This window comes from Cygnus olor, chromosome 6, assembly GCF_009769625.2.
Source record: "Cygnus olor isolate bCygOlo1 chromosome 6, bCygOlo1.pri.v2, whole genome shotgun sequence".
Taxonomy (NCBI): Eukaryota; Metazoa; Chordata; class Aves; order Anseriformes; family Anatidae; genus Cygnus; species Cygnus olor.
In genome coordinates, this window is record NC_049174.1 from 31,608,947 (window position 1) to 31,624,098 (window position 15,152).

At 33.6% G+C, this 15,152-nt stretch overlaps 1 long non-coding RNA gene across 2 annotated transcripts in view; it reads left to right on the forward strand.

The window, feature by feature from the left end:
* LOC121072476 overlaps positions 1-15,152 on the forward strand; it is a 235,558-nt gene that overhangs the window by 184,881 nt on the left and 35,525 nt on the right. For both annotated transcript variants that reach the window (XR_005821244.1, XR_005821246.1), the window contains exon 3: positions 13,941-14,068. This is a non-coding gene — a long non-coding RNA (uncharacterized LOC121072476). The remainder of the gene's footprint in view (positions 1-13,940; positions 14,069-15,152) is intronic.

Sequence of the window (15,152 nt, forward strand, 5' to 3'; positions counted from 1 at the left end):
TCCCAATTTTGATCAGACGTTGTACAACAGAGCCAAGAAAACATTTGTGAATATAAGCTTCACTGAAAGTTGTATGCTTTGGTATTATTCTGAATTACTCAATCAACCCTTTTGTAAAGAAAATGTTCTGCCAGTGTTGTTTGAAGACATTTTGGCCACAGTGCTCTGGATTATTTGACCTGCCAGCACAGCCATATTGCACATGAAATGTATGAAGCTGGGAATGAGATCAAGGCAAAACTCTAGGTCTGGTCTTCTCTGTGTCTTAGGGCTGTTTTTCTTCTATAATGATTTTTAAGCCCATATCCCAAATTCAATAATAACCAGGCAAAGATAAGCATTAAAGTAGCAATGATAAAGAGCTTTACAATAAGCTTTACTTAACTTTCCAATTGTCATTCATCTGCTTTCATGATGCCTAGCACTGGAATGCTGGAATATTTTGTCCTTTGAGCAATGTTTATTCATAGTAAACATTTCCAGGTCCCTGTGATATTATTAGTTTCCTGCCCCTCAGATTTCTTCATACTTTTTGCCTCTTTCAAAAAAAAATAGGAGGTGACAACTAAGGATAATATGCCTCTCTGTTTTTTTTAAATTTTATTTTTCCTTCAAAGCCCCATTGCCTGGTTGTCTTCTAACCTCTCTGTCCATTCTGGTACAAAGTATGGAACAGTCTGGTAAGGTTTAGGTAAACTGTTTCAATTTGGCTCTTTCAAACCATCTCTCATTCTGTCATGACTTACAGTCTTGATAGAACAAAACTTTGAGTGATATCATTTTAGCATTCCCCCACTTTTTTTTTTTTTTAAACAAAGTTCTTAACCATTTTTAAACAGATTCAGAAAGATTTCTTTTATCTTTTTGAAAATGTTGGATGTTGATTTTTTTTTTCTCTCATTTGGAGAATCATTTTATACCTTCAAAAATGATGAGAAATAAGAAGTCTTAATTAGTGTGTTGTGGGTGGAAAAAGGAATGAGGAATAATATACATTCACTTATGACAAAGAAGCAATTATATGATTTATTGATAACAAAGCTTATGCAACTTAACAAAGATTAAATCATGGCAAGGTACACCTGATTGTACTTAGAAGATACACTTAATTATGCACTATATAAAAGACACTATACTACTCAAAGACACTAAAAGAAAGACATTATACACTACACAAATACTACATAAGACATTGGGTTAGGCAATATTACATCAATCCACTCCTAGTCCCAGACTTGGTCAACACTTTACGTCTAAAGTATTGTATGCATTTCACAAATCCTTTATGCTAATTAGCTAGGATTGTAAAGTGTGATCACAAAGCACCATTACAATGTGTTAGCATGCTGTTACTTTCCCAATCTGCTTTCTCACTATCTGTATTGATAAGGGTTCTCCAAATCTGCAGAAGTAACCTTGGGAGGTTTTCATGCCCAAGGGAAGGTCCTGGTGTGCATCCCACTGCTGTGTCAGGAGAGCTCAATGGGCCCTTGGGTTGCTCACTATTATGGGGTAAAGTGATTGACTCATAGTCACATTGAATACAGATGTTAGTCTTCTTCCAAATTCGGTTTGAATTGTGCTTTCTTTCAAATCTAGCTAGCACTGTGTGTGTGTGGGGGGGGGGGGGGGGGGGGGGTGGACGCGGAGTGCATTGCATACATCATGACTGCCAGTTATGGTTATCTTCTTAAGCCAGATGCCCTGCTTAAGCTTGGGGGTCGGGGTAGGAGTACACTACCACTTTATATCTGGAAGATATGTACTAAGTCAAATTTGAAAGTCCCTCCAAATTGGTGAAGTCATAGTACTCACAGTTCTCAGAGGTTAGAAATCATGTTCTCATATTGACATTCTCCTATTTCAGAAAATTTCTAATAATGTTTTTTTTTTCTTTTTTTGAAAGGAGGGAGAATAAGTACATTTTCACTTAACATGGGACACAGTATATAAGCTCAGTGCATGAAACAGCTGAAAAATAATCGAATGTATCTGCTACAATAATACAGATTATTAAAGATTGGGATCTAAGATGCTCATTTCAATTTACTTGCTTAGATACATATATAATGCGAAAAAAGTTGTAATTAGTGAGTGAAAGGTATTTCTTCACTACCCTTAAGTATTTATTTATTTTTTATAAGAAATAAAGTTTCAGTGCCATTACTTGTCCATATAAAATTGCTGATAATTAGAACTGGGTCCAAGTTGTTGTTGTTGAGTTTATTTATTTGTTTTAGTTATAGTTATTCTGGTTAATGACTCAAAAATAATTTATGTCCGGTTTTGTGGTGAAGCCAGAACTTCTTTTCAGAACTTTACATAAGGAAAAAAAATAACTGTTTTCATTCATCCTAATGTGAAACATTTAATTTTCATGTCAAGTGTCTTTGTTCCACTTAATTATTTTTGTAATTGTAAGACATTTTCAAAACAAGTGTTACTCCAAGTCACGTGAAATTATTTCTTTTGTATTCATAGACTCAACATTTTTTCAGGGGCTCCAGACCTCTACTATGTACTGTCTTAGAAAAAGCAACAAGAATCATCTTTGTCACTATGTAATTTTGGCCAAAAAACCACCTTTGTTTGTTTTTAATGTATTTTAATGTATTTTGTATCCAACCAATTTCTGATTATTTATTTATTTATTTTCTGGTGCCTTTTTTTTTTCTTTATACAGAGTTGAAGCAACAAACCAAATGCATTTTGACTCACAGAACTGAAAGTAGCATGAGAGCTTAAACTGTCCATTCACTCTTTAATCATACCACTCTTTAATTCAACGTACTCAGTCTAAATTTTACGTGGTTTATTCCCCCCACCCCACCCCGCCATTAATGTTTCAAATGGAATTATACAAATTTATATCTAAGTTGTAACAGCTAGTGGTAAAGAATTTACATGAAATCTTGTATTGATGTATTATACCTTATAGTGGCATTATTTTTGTTGGAACTTATATATGATCAATTTCAAACATTTCTAGAAATTGAAATATATCAATTTCTAGAAGGCTGAGATTTTTTCTTTCCTAAACTACAGCAATTTCAAAATTGGAAGGAGTGAGTTCATTGCTTTGGGAGGGCAGAATCAATACTGTCTTGCATCTGCTGGAGGCAGATGTAACTTCTTCCAGTTGTAATCCAACTGGAAAGTTCAGCACAGGAAAAATTGCCCAGGTATAGACTATGTTGTCTTGGATTCTCTTAGCTGATATTGAAATAAACTGACACATCTTTTCCTGAGATCAGGCAGCAGTTGTCTGATTCACAGTGTGCTTGTTCTTGATAATAAGTTTCAACCCCATGCTCGTTTTTGTGTTACAAGAAATTCCAGGTCTGTGGTTGGCAGTGATGACCACTGTAGCTAGAGTAGCTCTCGGAAGCCTGGTCATATAACTGCCTGCAAGAAAAGGAAAAGCACAGCAAGAAATCCTGAAAGGAACCTCTCTGCTTCTGATCTTTTTGGCCTATCCCTTTTCTGTCTTATTTTCTAGATGTGATCCTGAGACTGCTCTGCTGGGTCTGATCAGTGAAAGTGGGTTAATCTTGTTTACCCACATGATTGGTAGAGGAGAGATAGCTTGGTATAATTCAAGCTATCAAGCTTTACTGCTTCTTCTCTCTGCTGAAGGTCTTACTTTATATGGCTCTCTAGGCATAAAGGACAGAGATAAGCAAACACAAATGCAAAAATTCTACCAACATTAAATACTAGATACTTTCTTATGCTCACCTGCCCTGAACAGCTAGTGTGTGTGTTATGAACTTGCCTGAACTGCAGATTGAATGGAGCATGCTGAGCACGGGTCTCTGGAATGAAGCAATTGGTATTCAAGCTCTTGCCCTGCAAGAGAGGTGTTGGGTAGGAGGCTGACATGCCATGGGTGTAAATACACAGCCCTAAAGGAAGGAGTCATAACTAAACTAATTTCTTAGGGTCTTCAAAAGACACTGGGATCATGTGGCTCCATGACAGCTTGGTAACTGAGTAAATCACAACCGTAACATAAAATGTTCTCTACTTTTCCTAACAATACAAATGAAATGGGATTTATATTTCTTCATCAAGTCTTTAAACATATACCCACTTTCTTTTTGTATAATAATTTTCACTGATTTGTGATTTTGCCTTTTTATTCATCTCTTTATTGGTTGGAAGTACATCAGAATTAGTATATTTAGAAGGATATCTTAGATCAGAAAGATTTTCTGTGAAACCCTACAAGCAAAATCTTTGTTCATTTTTGCTCCAGGCCCTAGGTGAAAATGGAGCAACACCATAATAGCAATTATGGGTGGTTATTACTCTTGATTAAAATTAAATTAAATTGCAGTTGTCAACTAAAGAGATTTAATTATCACACAAAAACTGTCAGCCTTTCATTTTAAACATCTGCTTGATAAGCATGCCAGTAGCAGTGATGTGGAGTATTTGCCAGATACCTCATCAACAACCCCTTTGTATCATCAGATAATTGAGACAATATGTTCTAAAATGCTTCATTTTCCAAATTGGACTGTACCTCACACACTACATAGATCTTAAAAGTTTTTCTTTGGGTCAGATGTAAACAAATGCAATATTTTAGGATTATTTAATTATTCAGAAAAAAAAAAGTTTTCAGATATAGTAAAAATCTTGTAGGTTGTATCAGTATCCTATGTATTGATGTTTGGGATCTAAAGAATTTATCTGGTCACTCTTCTCTTTTTCAAGTTTTTCATTTGTGAAATGCATACAATACTTTCTCTAGTTTTCAATGGCTGTAAAATTCTACTGTCCTCCTGACATCAGTTCAGCTGACTGATTCCTCAGGATGACATTTTCAAGAGTATTTAGGTATTTGCAGATCTCTATGGACCTCAGACTATTACAAGGCACTATCTGAACTTCTGCCTCCTTCTCTGGAGACATTCAAAACCTGCTTGGATGTGTGACATGCTAGCATATCCAGATGCCTGCCTGGAGGAATCTCTAGTTACAAAGTCCTCCTCAATCTGACGTGCTGTAAGAAAACAGTGTTCTGAAACCGTGAGTGTGCTCAGGCAGACTCAGTGCTATGAGAAGAAAAATTCTGCTTCTAGAGGATTGAAGTATTTCAGAGTTGGTTTTGATCTGTGAACGCTACTTGTGACGAAGGTCACACATTTTCATGAGTTGCAAAATTAAGACATGAAACATTTTCATGTACAAAAACTGAAATATGTCCATAGTGGTAACTGACATAAACTATTAATTTAAGAATTGGTCCACAGTATTACTGAAGAAAATCTAAATGTGTTATGAAGATTGGACATTTTTGATTTTGAAGGCAATGCAAAAAGGCTGTTTCTGTTTAAATTGTATTTAAATCCACACACTTCCTTCAGTAGACATGTGAGTGATCTTTGCTCAATGTGAGTGATCTTTACTCAATGTGATGGCACTGCAGCACCATGCTTACATCATGTCCACCAGATGCTTCTTAAAATTGTTCCTTTATTCAGAAATATCTTACCTACTACTACTGGACTTATACGCTAAATTCACAACTCTGCTGGGACTTCTGGGTAATAAATATATGAATATCAGGATAGTCTCAATAAGCTAGTACATTTACCAGGGAAACTACTGTACCGTAACATTGGGAAGGGAAAACAAACAAATGAACAAACTTTATTAGCCTTTTCACAATACAGTTTTTATAGGTCAAAACAGCACTGGCTTCTTTGCTTATAAATAGCATGCAAAGAAAACACAAAGGAAAATGTTTAAAGGATAAAAGTCATCAGAAGTTACTTCACTTAAGCACTGAGCTCTTCTGTCAGTGTTCAGCAAGAACTGACTGTTCTCCTCAGTCACAGGATGGTGCTCAAGTGGAAATAGTACTGATGTTTTCCTAAACTAATGTGCTTTTTCTACAACTTCTGTTGTTGTGGTTCACATTCTGTCTGCTGTATTTCTCTTAAGAGATCATATTTATATCAGATCTTTAACATAAAATATTTACATATTTTTAAAAAAGATCCAGGGTGGAAGAAAGAAATATTTATAATTTTATTAAATATATATATATATATATATATATATATCCTATGAGAATCTTGGTAATGTGTTGCAATTCTCTAATAGGCTATTTTTTTAGAATATGGAAAGTTACCAGTATGATATGGGACTCTGCCACAAAAATATTTTCTCATGGTGAAGGAATCTGCCGTGGAAGATCCTTCCTATTTTAGTGCTTGACAGTCAAGTTAATGTCTTGATTAAGTTGGAAATGTTCAGACAGAATGTGTAATGTGATACATAATATGATTATTTATTGATGCACAGAGTGCCTTTTCAAACTTCACAGTGTATTATTATCATTTTTTCTTTTATTTATTGACTGTTTACAGTACACCTGACATTTAAAGACTTACAAATATCTTTGCTAAATGGTTTGACCTAGAAACAGCCCACGTGGGAGCAGAACCCTTCCCTGCCAGTCTTCTTCCATCTCTCAGGGTAGTAAAAGCTTCTGCAATTCTATCAGCAAGGTGACTCAAACATCCAGTTCAGCTAGGAAAGTAATCTCTGTCTATGGCTTGTCTTTTTTCAATCAACAGAAAGTTCTTAGGATGCTGTGTATTTAGGATTTGCTCCTGTAATCTTGAAAAAGGTACAGGTAAATCAGAATTCTGCTCTTGAACTGGCAAATAAGAGCAAAAAGTGAGGATTAGGGATAGTGAGAATTATTATTTCTTCTCTGAAACTACTCTTTCAGATGATGAGTTAGGTCTGACCCTTTCATCTTCTATTAGACATAGAATAATTATCCTGTTCCCTCTTGAGCTTCACCTGAGAGTTTCAAGGATTCTCCCTTGACAGGTTTCCATCTGCCATGTTCTAGGATTCAACTGTAGTTCCTATATAATCCTTTCCATACTGAACATAATAAAAAGACAAGACTTCCACTGACCCCTTCTTATCTTTTCCTTGTTAGCGTCTGCTCTTTGGACTATGTTGTGTGTCCTGTATCTCTTGACAACATGAAGATTTTGGTATGTACTTTGCAGAGCCAGTAATGTTCACCACTTCTGGTTTCATGCACAGATCCATCATCAAACCTAAATGACTTCGTCTAAAGAATTCAAAATCAGACTTTTTATGTTATTTTGCAGCTCAAACTCTCTTCTTTCAATTTTCAATCCAGGCAGACATTGCTTTATATTATTTATGTTTTATAGTACCTTTCAAAAGAGAAAATTAAAATCATTATTCTTTCCTCTTTAAAAGAAAATGTAGAGTGAAGCTCTACCTTTTGAATTAACCTGAAGTTCACATGAATCCATCTGTAACTTCAGTTCTTTTATTTCTGTTCAATTTAAAAGTGGATATTTTCCTTAATTTCTCTTCCAATTGGCTCTGCTAAGTTACTTGTTACAGATCCTTACAGGAAGGGAAAAAAATTCAGAACAAAGAGCATGAAGATTGTTCCCACATCTCCAAATCCTTCTACAGAAACATTTATTTCTTGCACTTATTCAGCTACAGAAGTGTTATAGTTTATATGTTTAATCTCAAATGTGAATTCTTCTTGCCAGGTGTGTAGTACAAATTTTGTTGCTGTTCTCCAAGGAAAGAGATGATGATCTTGCTGAGAATATTTTAAAATAATCAGGGTGTCTCCTATATATTCTCATTAATGCTATTAAGTTTGCTACCAAAAACAAAACCAAAACCAAAAAAAACAAACACAAAAAAAAAAACCTTATGGGCTTCACTAATGTAAGGCCAACGTGTCTATTAAATTGTTCTTTGCAATATGTGAGATAAAGAAATGAAGCCAGTTCAGATATAAAAATTATGATTAAGCTGAGGTGGAAGTGAAGTGCACTTTCAAAGCAGGGACAAAATAGAATAAATACAATCTCTTAAACTATTTAAAAATTACTAGATGTACTAAACCAAAATTAGGCATAATTGTAGCACTTAATATAACCTGTCAGAGGTGTTTTTAATGATCTCACTTCATATATTTCATGCCAAAGGATGAGAGAGCTTTTGTTCTAATTCAGAATGTAATTCAAGCCTTGAAATATTATTTTTAACTCCTAATAATATTAAGTTGGAAGCTGGTTGTAAGGAAAACATTCAAGCTATTTTGGTGTCATGTGATGATTTTTTCACAACTTTTTCTGGTTTTAACCCAACCAAATAACACCATTTCTATGGCTGAAAAAGCGTTTTCATTTTTAAATTATTGTATATATATATGTATGTGTGTGTGCTTGAGGTAATAAAGAGAATAAATTGGAAGAGTAATCGGTTAATAGTTTTAATTTTGACAAGGTAGTAAGTACATAAAAGTCTTAAAATCTAGGTGAAAACGATTGGACAAGTCTATTGATCTATTTTTACTATAAAAATCTGATTATTGAAAAAAAAGCAAGTATCATAAATGACTTAAAATGATTTTTCTCGGATTGTAATGACTTATTACTACAGTTAACAAAGGTTATTATTTTCTTACCCTGTTACTCTCTCCAATTTTTTTTTTTCTCCTGGTAAGCAACTCTTATATCTACTATTCCCTCCTGAATCTATACATATCTGTTAATAACTTGTTCCTGTACTTCTCTGTTTATGAGACTCCTGACCAAACAATTCTTTTTAATTCTATAGTTTAAATGTACTCTTAAAGCTAGTGTGTGTTGGGCTGTTAAATGATCTTGTACAGTTGGAATTAGCAGTCTGTTTTTTCATCATGAGGAGTTTTGAATGAAATATTTTCTGTATTCTGTTCTGGGGAAAAAATAAAAATAAAAAGAACCATAGTGAGGTCTTTGGGAGAGACTAAATGACACATCTGTCTTTTCTGTAGAAGATTGTGCCTCTGTACAAGTAAATCTGCAATATTGGTGGAAAGAAACCACATGCTGTTGTGCAAATACCGGCTTTCCTTAAAAAGGCATTTTATCAGAATAAACAATATGAGATTCCAACTGAGTGGACAAGTGGTGAACTCCCTTGTGTAAACTAAGTCTATAAAACTGGGTAAGGTCAAATAGAAGAATCTAGTTAGGAAGTCATTTAATTAAAGTTTCATCACTGAGGTCCACAAGTTTCGGTAAATAATAAGTAAAGTTATGCACTCTCAGGAGTGCAACGCACACCTTCAGCAGTCATCTTTACAGTAAAAATAATCTCCACACAAATTACTTTCTGGATATCATTAGCAGAATATTGGATGTTACATTTATTATTCTATGCAAGTCTGCATAAGGACAAAAGTTCTTGCTAAACAATGGATATTTATGTGGAAACAATCCAATACATCTAATAGTCAGGAGGTTTTGTGACAGATACAGAAACCTTATCTTTCTTAAAAACCAATCTAATGCATAAACACTTTAGAAGGTTTGTTTCTCAAATAAAGGTATTCCTATCAACAACAAAATAAAAAATAGAAAGCATGCGTTTCTGGGCTGTAATTTTCATATATTTATTATGAAATTAAGAAATAATTATTTGGTTTTATTTGAAATTTTATTTCAGTTAGAAAGCCTTTAGCTATGCCATCTGCACTGTACTACAATAGGTGTATCAAAAGATTTTTCAACATCAAAAAATACAACTGCATTTTTTTTTTTTACCCTATGTCCTTTGATGTCCTTGTTAGATTTTGTTTTGTCAATAGCTGACACTTTCCATCAAAAACAGTCCTGATGGATTTCCAGAGACCTTTCATTTTCATTATACTTTTGCAGCTGGATACTCTTGAAAAAATTTACTCCAAGTACATTATGACCACAATCAGTAGCTTAATGTATCTGTAATTAAGAATTCTGTGATCTTCAGCTGTTTTGATCATTATGGTTACTATTCACAGCTACAGGAAGAAAAGGAGAAATGTTTCTGTTATTTGTTCTAGGTACTACTACTACTACAACTACTAAAGATAGTCTATACCATCATAAAATGAGGTATTTTTCCCAGTCAGGGTTCCACAATGTGGGATAGTGGATGGTACATGTGAATGCCACACTCTAAGATATGTCTCAGAAAAATTCCTATCTTAAATGATTCTGTTTTTTAGATAGACAATTAATTTTTAGACTGAAAAACATGGGAATATGATAAAAGAGAATCACTGGGGTTAGTCTGCTGACATAGACAGGTTAAGCCAATTGAAATTAACCATACTGAAATACAGCAAATGGTGAAACGTCATTTTTTACTCTTCATTTATCTTGTTTGCCTCTGTTAATATCACAGTTTTACTCAATAAAATTACTTTTAAGTGAAAAATAATCCTTGTAGTTATAGCTATAGCTAATAGAAAGAGTGGCTATAGCTTCTTAAACAATTCTGAAGATTTTATCACAGCTAATGAAATACCATGCTAAAATTAATCCTACGTTAAACGTGTTTATTTATTCAAAATAGCATTGAATTATTGTGATTTCTTTCTGTGTTTGGTACTGTTCATTATGCATTTTGTACTGAACGCTTCCTGACAAATAAAGCAATAATTAAATGTTTATCCAGCTGTTTCAATTGAGTATACACAAGCCATACTACAGCATGGATGGATGGAAAGTATTTCGAAGGGACTGTTATTTACCTCATCTGCTTTTCATTGTTCTCACTTATGAACATAGTGGTACCACTATTTTTTTTTTTTTTTCCTCCAAAAAATATTTTATCTGAGCTTTCTTCTGAATTTTCCAAGACTCCTTGCATCCAGAGATTCAAATCGTTGTTAGATTTGTATTAGATTTTTACTTTTCAGATAGATGTAAATATAATTAAGAGAATTGTATTGTAATGAGTTTTTTTTAAAGAACTTTATGTAAATGCTGTTTCCAACACTGCTCCTATATGTCACAAATTAGAAAATCTCTGTGACTGCTCTGAATTTTTGCTGAGTGCTGCTTATCTTGAGGACTGTGGATTTTTGTTTTTATTTTGTTTCACTTTCTACTCAGGCCAGTCAAAGACAAAATGCAGGGAGAATTTTGCTGAAAACCTAAAGTCTATTGTGTACTCCATGCAAGTAATATTTATATGGCATTTGGCCCCAGCTGGAGGACATTTTTGTTTATCCTTTCAAACAAAGGTAGGTTCTGGTATTCAGAGCCTGTATATCCTATTGGCTCATAACACCATGCTCCAGAAATAGACTCAGAAAAATACACCACAAAAAGCATTTTATTGTTAGCACAGAAACTGGCAGTGAGTAGGCCAGGGGGCTGGCTTATTCTCTATCTGTTGCGACAAGAATAGAATGATGGAATTTGAAGGAAGATCCAGATTTGACCTCTCTACCGGCACTGTGCAGCAGAAATCTTTGCCAAGAAAAATATCTAAATGCACAGGGGAAATTATAGCTAAATTCTTTTCATCTCTGTGCCAGGGAATCAGGTGCTCATGAGCTGGAGAAGCATGATCTCATGTCAAAAGATCCCAGGTCAGTATTATACTGACTACATTGGAACAATGTGAGTTTATAAATGCATGGTAATTTGTCTAATTTTATACAGAATAGTTTGAATTCTGCCCTGTCCTTTCCAGTGATGAAGAAGGTTGATAATAATGGGAGAGAAGATGGTTGGAGCATGTGGGTGTGTGCCAGTGTTAATAATACAATATAATATGCCATCATTTTTCATTGTTTATCTCAGCTGAGAACAAGACCTTAAAGTGAAAATACTTTTAAATTGATTGAAATGTATCTTTTGACAAATAACAATCCAAAGGATGTTGTAGTGGATATTTATAAAACCTTATTAATGATGTCACAGGCAAAGCATATTTGTCAGCTCAGCTGTTTCATCTTCTGAAGATAACGCTTGTGTGGAGTACTAGGCAGCAGAAGACAATGCAAATAAAAATTAAACTTGAACACAAATTTAAAACAATAACTTTTTTTTTTTTTAAGGTTGCCAAATAGATCCAGTTGGAAATATGGAGAGCTGTAATTTAATAGTTATGAATATTTTGGCTTCTACCTGTAAACTGATAAATATATTTATGAGGCCTCTCAGTCATTCTCAGTAACGCCATCTATCATTGTTACAGCTGTTCAATGAGAGGGAGGTTCTAGTGCTAAAAAATGATTTTAATATGGCTTCTTCATATTCAGATTTGTAGTGAGTATGAATAGTCAAAATATGTGTACTCAGAAAGATCAAGAGGATGCAGATAAAGTTGTTATTCTGATTGGCCTCGTATGCTCTTGTGTACAGCTTTTTTTTTCCAGTACTGAAGTCACAATACTTAATTTCTTATAGATGCAAATTGTCTTTAAAAGCGCTAATTCTAATAGAATTAGAATCAGTAGGGAAAGTTTCTTTTGAATTTTGTTTTTACAAAATCTGAGTTTTCTTTTTTCTTTAAAATAAGTAAATTTAGTAAAAGATTTCACACAGATATTATTAGACTTATTTTTTCTTTTCTCCTTTTACTTTTTTTTTTTTCCCCACCCAAATTAGTGCAGGCTTGAATTATTAGGTCAATTAGTTTCATGTTTCAAATATTTATTAAGATTAATGACTAGAGACTACAATAGATTTACTTATTTGTTGCTGGGGTTGTATTGAGATTCCAGAAATTTTTCTTCTGTCTGGTCAATAATTTTAGGAACCAACTTTTTGCACAATGTCATTATTAAATGTATTTATTTAAGTATTCAGAATATAGTAGATTTTAGCTTATGGATTGCAAAGTCTCTTCCTTCAAGAGTGCAACACATCCATGTTTGTTTGTTTTTTTCTCCTCATAATTTAAAAATTAATTCACAACATTGTTTGAAAATACGTATCTTCCTAAACATAGTTGCAGTCATAATACAGTAAATAAGTCAATGGAATAATAAACCAACACTGATGCAATGCAGCAGAGAATTCCATTTGGTTTTACTTCAGCTACATATTTCATGGTAGACTTTGAGGTTCTCCCACAATAGTTTTGTCTTGTCTCTGCCTATTCTAAACATACATTTTATTCACTTGGAAAATAATCATAAAATTTCTGTTTTCCTTAGAAATTAGTTCTGTGCAGTTTCAATAACATCCGCTGCCTGCTGTGTCTCATTCTCAAATTTAGGATGTTTTTTTATTAGTCCTTAATGTTTACCATTATTTCCTAAATTACTGTCATTCTCCAAACTGCAAGTTTTCCTCTAATTACCCTAATTAATACAGCCTCCAACCCCCTAAATACTGACTATCTTTATTTATTATTATTTTTTTTTAATCTGGAATAGCTTTCTGTTTTTTTCTCAACACATTTTTCTAATTCCATCTATTCATCCTGAAGACCTTACCAAGATCTATTTTTCAGCTATATACATAAAACATAGCAAATGTTCAAAGGAAGTAATGAATATAAACACTTCCTAAACCTTGTAACTTCTTCTGAATCAGTAACATGGTGATGCAGATGCAATATCTATCTGATGATTTCTATTTCCTGGTTGATGAAGTGAATAAGATTATATTTCTTAGTGCTTTTTTTGTACTTCATAGTGCAAAACAAAACAAAACCCCTGAAAGTACTATCTGAAATTCTGTGCTAAGTACAGAAACAAAACAGCTTTCTTTCCTCCAAATCATTGAATAAAAAAGCTTCTAAAGTAATTATATATATAAATATATTTATTTATTTATTTGCTTGCAACTATCCTTGATACTGGATGCTTTCACAGCACTGTTTGCAACCTCCCTAAAGTTCATTAATTATTATTGACATTGGTGGGAGACGAAAGATATTGTTAATGTAGATTTAGAGGTGGTCCTGTTCTGAAGAGCTTGTAGCAGGAGGAAAAAAGCACAGGGAAAAGGGCATAACATGCAAACACAGCTGTCTGAAGCATCCTGTTCTGTGATTTTTTGGTGTCCTATTTATCTGAAACCTCTCTCTCTCTCTTTTTTTTTTTTTTTTTGTTTTTGTTTTTTGTTTTATAATAGTTAACTCAGTTTGGTTTGTAAGGACAAAAGGAGGAGACGAAATATGAAGGTGAAAACTGGAAAAGATGGAAATGGAGAAGGGGATCGCAGGCAATAAGTGGAGTCAAGGGTTCACAGAAACCAAGCAAGTAAGTTGCTATCCTTCATATATGTGGAGTAAGGTATGGTTTCCTGTAAGTGTGATCTGGTTACATTCAGGTTTAAATATAAATTAGAGAAAAAGAATTTAACTTAAATTCAGAATTTTATGCATGCCTTCTGTAGTATTGCTACTGTTAAGTACTTGTAATATGCTTGACCATCTTTTTATCAGGCAATGTTCTTTTAAATGAACAGTTGTCTTGTTCTCCAAAACATGTTTGTATACCATTTTTCCCTTTTCTGTTTGACATGAGCTGCTATATCTTCAATGTCAAGATACTGAAATGGGTCAAATAAAATGAAGATTTTTAGGAATTCAGAAACATGTATTTGGTTTTGAAAGGCAAATGTTATTGACCATGACTGCTTCATCTTGCCTCTGTACTTAACATCTACCTCAGATGAAGCTCAGATCTGCACAGGCCTCTGGGGAAGCATGTTCTTCAGTCAGAGTGTCCCTCCTACTTCCTTTAAATATGAAGATAGCAAAATTTGATCTTCCTTCTGGGTTTCTTTCTCTTGTTTTTGCAGATTTTTTTTTTCTTTTAATGTTGTTGCTTTCATACCAAGAAAGATAATGAGAGAAAGAGAAATAATATCAAGACAAATGTTCAGACTGCATCTTGTTTACTAAGCTGGGGGAAAAACATGAAAAAGTGTTTATTTCTGAAGTAAAATGAATTTAAATTGATACTGTTGTTAAAATATTCTAGTTAGCTATATGGAAAGTATCTTTCTATTTTGTAAAACTGCTGATCCCAACATAATGTTACCTTTTTGGTTACTTTTCTGACCTGAGCAAGTTTGGTTTTTTTGTTTGTTTGTTTTGTTTTTGTTTGTTTGTTTAACTAATGTAATACCGCATCAAATTTTGACCTAATTGAATTAAACACTTCAGTAAGCCTGCAGTCCTAGCTCAGAAACACCTTCAGAGGAGAGTATGAATTACCGTCACCATTGTCCAAATACAGGGAAGACAGGATACAAATTCTGCTTTGTACTTTGAAGACTCAGAATCTAAACTTTGGTTTAGATTCAGACTTGAATACTTGTTTTGATGCAATGCGTTTC